The sequence below is a fragment of the Mastomys coucha genome, unplaced genomic scaffold (assembly GCF_008632895.1).
Source record: "Mastomys coucha isolate ucsf_1 unplaced genomic scaffold, UCSF_Mcou_1 pScaffold9, whole genome shotgun sequence".
Classification (NCBI taxonomy): domain Eukaryota; kingdom Metazoa; phylum Chordata; class Mammalia; order Rodentia; family Muridae; genus Mastomys; species Mastomys coucha.
Window position 1 is genome coordinate 107,330,995 of NW_022196915.1, and position 7,338 is coordinate 107,338,332.

Below are 7,338 nucleotides of genomic sequence, written 5' to 3' on the forward strand. Positions count from 1 at the left end.
AGAGGTGGGGGGGAGAAGAGGGGGAGGGGGCACAACACACATTACCTACATGGAACAGCTTTCAGGAGTCAGTTTTCTCCTTCCATCATGGGTTCTAGGGCTCAAACTTAGAATGTCAGGCTTGTCTGTGGCAAGTGCCTGTATTCTCACAGCTATCCCAGCTCTTTCCTGGGGGCTGTCTGCTCCTTTTGCTGCTGATGCTAAAATCCTTAGTTTTCAGAGGCTCCAGCCCCAGTCCAGGACTCCCTTTCCCCTGCTTAGGCCCTGTGGGAAGTGTCACTCCTGCCTATGGGCAGTAGGTTCTGTTCTACTGACTAAATTGTTACTTCACTTCCAGTCCTATGGGCCTCTTATTACTAACCATATTCTGCCAGGATGGGAATATTAAATTGGTGTGGCCACTTCAAGAACCAGCTGACCGTTCCTCAAAAGGCTGAGCATACACATTACTACGTGAACTAGGAGACCAACTTTCTTTTCAATACAAAGATAGAAATGTATGTGAATATTATACAAAGGAGGGGTTCATAAATGTTAGAGCATATTCCACAATAGCCCCATAGTATCGGGCAACCTAGATGTCCATTAGCTGATGTAAATATAGTAAAAATAGGATATTGTCTGACAGTAGAAGAGAAGGAACTGATGAATGGATGAATGGCGGGACATGCATGAACCCTGACACCTAACCACAAATGACAGAAGCGATTTATGGAAGGTTCTATGCTATGTCTCTGAGTTTCAAAACAAAGCAAATGTGCAGAAAGAAGAAGTACAAACAGGCATGTTATATGTTGTGTGAATTTTATCTCATTAAACCATTACCAAAGGCTGGAAACATGGCTCAGTGGTGAAGAACAATTGTTGCTCTTGCAAAGGACCTGAATTTGGTTCCCAGCACCCATATGGTGGCCTATGACCACCCATACTCCAATTGTAGGGCATTCAATGCCTTTTTCTGCCCTCTGAGAGCACCAGACATGCATGTGCTACACATAAAAAAAAAAATCTTCAAAAAGAAATAACAAAAACACCACTACCACCAAAACAACAAACAAGCAGACAAACCCACCAAAAACTCAAATAATTGTTTACAGATAACAAATTAAAAGTTATTCTTTTTTAACTTCTTTTAATGTGAAAATACCCAAATATATACAAATGTTATAGAGAATTGTTTTTTAATATTTTTAAATATATTGTCATGGACCAGCTTTCCAAAATGTGAACATTTTAGAAATCTTTTCAGGATTTTTTTCTCCTCAGTTTTATTCCCAGAATTTTGAACATCAGAACATTTGGAAGATTGTATAACAAATACTGTGTACTCCCTGATGTATCTTCCCACTAACATGTTCATTCTGTCTTCTTGTTCACCAGTACCTCATTCTCTGAAATTCAGTGTAAGTTGCAGACAGTCCCACTCTTCCCTCAGCCCTACTGTGTGCTTGTTATTGAGATGGGTATTTATTTATAGTTCTTCAGAGAAATGCACAAATGCAAAGCCTTCACTCCCTGGTGTGAGACAAATGTAGTGCTCATGTGGCTCAGAGCCATTTTTCCTTTAGAGATATTCTAAACTTTTTTACATTTATTTGTGATGGAGTGCATGCCAGAGCATATCTGGCTTGTGTGGAGGTCAAAGGACAACCTGCAAGAGCCAGTTCTCTTTTCCACAGTGAGGGTTGGGATCGGACTCAGGTCCTCAAGCTTTGCCCAAGGACTTTTACCCTCAGAGCCCCTCTTGCTGGCTGCCTTAGAAATGTTTTTAATTGCTCAGAGCCTGTGAAATAAATTGTTGTCATAGAGTTTTGGATGTCATCGTTGTCTTTTATATGTGGTGTTTGCCGCCTGTAGAGTCAATTCAATCTCCGGAGTGAGAAATTCCAAGCACGTACTGTAAGCTTTCTGAGCCTTCTCAGTCCTTGAAATGAAACGAAAGATGGTTTGTAATTTTTTGCTATAAGCCCTTGTTTTAATGTATCATTCACGATAAACACACAAAAAATTTTCCTATGTCTAGATCTGTGGATTCAGAGTAAACAGGAATGACATGGAGAATCTTGCAGGATGTATCAAGGTGTGAGATTTTAAACCAGTTAATACACAGAATGTCATCAAGGCAAGTCTTTCTCTCTTCCTTTTATCCTCCCTTTTCCTTTTAGAAAACAAATCAAGATTTCTTTTCCACAACAACAAAAACCAGTGAACTAGAAATTCATATGATCAAAATATATCCTGTGCATATTTGAAAATGTCAGAACAAAACTCATTATTTTGTACAATTAATGACCTTTTAAAAGTCAACACTGTCTCTTGTCTAATGAAACACATTACCAGTTTGCAAGAATCAGGGAACATTTTTTTCAGTTCAATTACTACCTCCCTTCTAATGACTCCTGTAAATGATAAATTCTGTGCATTTATGAAGAAGTACAATATGGCCTCCTTGTGATGACTTTTGTGTCACAGGCATTTCTGATTTTTATCAAAAACGTCTAAAAAGCAGATGAAAAATGAGGTCTTTAAATGGAGCAGTTCACTCCATTTTTTGTTTTTTTGCTTTGTTTTGATTTGACCTAACTTGACCTGGACAACTTTAGCTTAAAGAAGCAGATATCAGGACCTTATACTCAAAACCTGGAAGAGGCCATACCTGTGGCATCGCTTGATCAATAAGATGGATTAAGATGAGCCAGTCTAGAAAAGGAAGAGTTTAGAAGTGGTTTGGAATACAAGGCATGGCATTTGTCTTTATGGAGTGAAAATATTAATTTTATATATGTATCTCCCCTGAGTCTGGGACGTCCTTCCTATTTCTTAATTACCAGATCTCAGCCTCTGATGGAGGCAAGCTTTCCCCTGGTCCATAAAAGTGTGCACTTTAACGGTCAGTTTTGGGAGGGGACAAGGGAGGAGGGTTGCGGGGGTGGGGGAGGAGGTGTTAATTCAGATGTTAGGGAACTGTGATAATGCTGTTATTTAAGGCACTTATTTGAGTGTGTTTATACTTTGTGGTTCTATAAATAAGCCAGAGGGGGCTCCTGGTTGTCTCGATGCTTCTTGAATCCTGTGCCCTGTCTGTCTCATCCTATCCGACAGTAGAATTGATGCCCCTCTAATCCCTGGAAGTTTGGGGCTAATGAACTGACTGCTGAGCGGCCGCCACGGAGCTTGGTCCCAAACTATACTGTACTTCACACTCGATTTATTCTCCAGATGGCGAGACTGTGCCGCCCTGCCGCGAGGGACCACCCCTTCCACTGGAGTGTAAAAGTGGACGGATGTTGTTTTCTTTGCAGATCTCATCGTTCTGAGCTAGAAACTCGCGAGGATGATTAGTTATTAGCTTTAATGGGTGCCAATTGAACCAACCGCACGCAGATTTTCTCCCTTAATTTCGGAGGCTGCAGGTCTTGGGGATGGTTGATTTATCTGCTTTCCTACGTCACCGGAGCATGTCTCCTCACCAGGTGACAGGAATCCAGGCTCTGAAATCATAGCACGCCTTGGTTCCTGGCCCAGACACGGTCACATAATACTGTGGCTTATGGATAAGGACAGTTTTATTAGCCTCTGGTCCACTGCACCAAGTAGCCTGTGGCACGGAATATCGATCGGTTGTAGGAACTTTGGGAAGCCTTGGAAGATTCTGGTCCATTCCAACCTTGTCTGAAATCCATGTGGAATCTGAAAACAGACAAGATACAGAACACTCGATGCTAGTGAGTGAACTCTTCCAAGACATAACAAAACTTTTCATAAAAGGCCTTAATTCTGTCATCCAGATATCTAACTTGTCAGATCTGCGAGAGCTGAGTTCATCTCACAGAGAGGAGCCTTCAACAAGGCTATTCTGTTAGCGCTTCCTCGGCCTCATGAGACCAACCTTCCCTAAACATTCTTCCCCCACAAAGCTCACTCCTTTTTAGTTTCTGCAAGTTACTTCTAGAGACCCTACTCAGGAGAGTCTGCCAGACACCTGCAGACCCTGTCTTATCCCACCTATGACGGAGACGGAGAGAGGAGTATCGCCAGAGAACAAGAGGAAGGATGAAGGAAGGGAAGGGTTGATGGAAATAGGAGCGATGGTAGGGAGAAGTCAAGCGAACAGAGCACAGAGCTTCTTTCTCCTCATGACTGGGTGGACCAAGCTAGCAGAATACACAGCACTAATTGTTCTTAGAAGCTGTCTTTATCTTAACCCAACAGATGGCAATGGGTGTGTTTACTAGCACAGTGACATATTTCGACATTAAAATAAATAAATAAAAAATCCACACACTTGTTGGCTGGTGTAAATTTAGTAAGGTTGTTGGATATTTTGGGATATGTACCAGAGGGATCCATTCTTCATTGATATAAATTGTAGCAAGCAACAGCCTGTTAACAAGAGTTCTGGGTGTCAATATACCTCAGACACACGCCTCCATTTTTGGAAAGGTATAGGGTGATGCCAGGAGAGAGCTCCCTGTTTATTCTGTGACAAAAAAACACAAAAAAAAACAAAAAACAAAAAACACAAAACACAAAACAAAAACAAAACAAAAATCAAAATAAAACAAAAACAAACAAGAGGAAAAAGGAATAAAATGTTGAGCACTCACTGCTCTTTATTATAACTGGTTAATGACTAATCAGATTATTAGTAGAGACTGGAATTTGGTGCTTCATTTGCATCCAGTTTCAAAGGATTGAGTTTTACTCAGTGAAGAGGAATGTGTGAAAACCATGGCAATCCAACCTCAGATGAAAATAACAGGAAGGTTTATAGCAAGAGCTCTGCACAAACAGTTCCCTTCAAATCCAAAGGAAATAACCAAACAGCTTAGCGCTTAGATTCTGAGACACAATTTAAGAAGTTGCCAGGAATTCTGCATCATCAAGCACATGTGCTCTGCAGACATTTGTTTGTCTTCCTTAACAGTGTCTTGCAATGTAGACCAGGCTGGCCTGAAACTGGACATCCTCCTTCCTCCGCCTCCTAAGTACGCTATCGTATTCAGCATGACCGTACAACCATTTGACTTGTTCCCATTCAGTATTTCAAACCTGCAAGTCTGCACAGCTGACTTGCTGTGAACCCACAAGTTGGAATGTTTACAGACCCAAGCTATCCATAGTTCGTAGCTGTCCACGCTGTGTGCAATATGACCTGGTTTTTAGGTTCTCTGAGGCTGTGGGTCTGAAAATGGGTACTAGTAAAAGCAGAAGAATCCCTCCTGCTATCTCACTCCTGTGCTTGGTTATAGGTATGTTCCCATTAGCTTCTTCAGCAACAGTACATAGCAAAGAATCTAAATGGGGTCTGCACTGTGGAATAACCCAGTTGAGAAAGGGTGGGTGCTGAGAGGTGGCTTCTATACTTCTCTTGCAGAGGGCTTGTGTTTGGTTCCCCATACCTCATCAAATGTGGCTCACAACCATCTATGACTCCAGCTGCAGGGGAGTCGGATGCCTCTGACCTCTTTTTTTTTTTTTTTTTCGAGACAGGGTTTCTCTGTATAGCCTGGCTGTCCTGGAACTCACTCTGTAGACCAGGCTGGCCTCGAACTCAGAAATCCGCCTGCCTCTGCCTCCCAAGTGCTGGGACTAAAGGCATGCGCCACCACCGCCCGGCAGAGCCTCTGACCTCTTTTGGCATCCATACTGATGTATACATACTTCCCACAACACACATACACACTGTGAAAACAGATTTTAAGAATTTAAAAACAGAAAGAATAGCATCATTTGGACTCAAGCCCCTGTTAAGCTCACGAGCTTTCTCTTGGTGTAATTATTTACAGCCAATGCTCTGCAAATCAAGTCGGTACAGAGACGTCCTAAAGTCCTTCTGGGTGCCATTCCCATGTGATCTAATAACTCTAAACTACCTTTTCATCTCACTGTGTAGCTCAGACCCCAACTAGAAGCCTTCCTGGTTTCCATTCAGAGGTAGACTTACTTATGTCTGGTTTAAATCAACTGTCTTGGGTTGTCTCTTTGACTGGATGTAGACTTGTGTTGGCTTAAATAATTTGAACTTTTTGTTGTTGCTGCCGTTGTTTTAGTTAGGCTCTTACCATGTAACTCTGCTAGTATGGGAACTCCCTATGTAGACGAGGCTTGTCTCAGCCTCTGCGTTCTACATATCTGTGCCTCCTGAGTGCTAAGGCTCCACTACTTGCAGCAAATGACTCATAGTTATCTGTACTTTGGGGAGCTATTTTCCTAGATACATGCCTCTATTCTAATGGCTGTATACTGTTAGAAAATGTATAAAGATTTATATATACAGATATACATACACACAAACATGGTGCATACATATATATGTAACTAGTGCCTATGGAAGCCAGCAGAATGTATCACTCCCCTGGAACTAGAGTCACAGACAGCTGTAAGCCACCATGTGGATTCAAGAACCTAAGTGTGGGTCCTCTGCAAGAACAGTGAGTGGTCTTAACCAGCACCAAGACTTCTTCTTTAGTGAATTCGTCAGTAGTTAGATGCTTTAAAGTTTTATTGGTGTAATAAAAATTCTTCCCGAATTAAACTACCTTTGATAAGCGTTCATTCTGGCAGTGAGAATTGGTTGAGAGCTGTTGGCAAGATGGAAGACTTTATTTTTGAAACTGGAATTGGCAGGAAATAATGGCCCTGAGAGCTTCCTTTCTCTCCACACCAACTCCCACCCCTTAGTGCGCCCCTCTTCACCCACCCATCCACAGTCTTCCCACAAACTCAAAGCTAATGCTTAACATATTTGGGCTTATACATTTTTTTCCTTGGGATAATTCAAATGTGACTTTCAGCTTTTCATAGCTGCAGCAAAGACTGTCAAATCAAAGAAAACAGTCTATTTGTCAAGCACTCCGTGCAGGGATTTCTTGGTGATGTTACTGTTTCCACCTGAATTAGTGGGAGTCTCTCACGTACTGAGCGTCAGACTCCTGTGGGCACCTTCTTAATTGAATGTCAAGACACAACTTGGTCACAAAACAAATAATATAAAAAAAGATGATTTTTTTTTTTTTTTTAAAAAGTGTGATACCTGGGGAGCAGAAAAGCAAATGCTTAGCTTTCCCCTAATGTGAATATGCTGACAGGTGACATTGCCACAGTCCCTATGGCATCTAGTTTCTAAGATTTATTAAATGAAGAGATGTGGGTAAAAGACCTGAAACCATGCTTAGTCCATAGTTAATGCCCATCAGTTAATTAGTTATTTTAACCTCTTCAGTTGGAAATCACACTAATGGCCAAATCACTCTGCCATTCAGAGGTATACCAATGTGCATGATGGGACATTCCCATTGTGTTCCAGCCATCTGAAACAGTGTGTAGAAACCATCC

General features: G+C 41.6%; 1 protein-coding gene across 5 annotated transcripts in view; it reads left to right on the forward strand.

Annotated features, from left to right (window-relative positions):
- Positions 1 to 7,338, forward strand: part of Clybl (citrate lyase beta like) — a 218,833-nt gene that overhangs the window by 180,893 nt on the left and 30,602 nt on the right. The window lies entirely within an intron of this gene.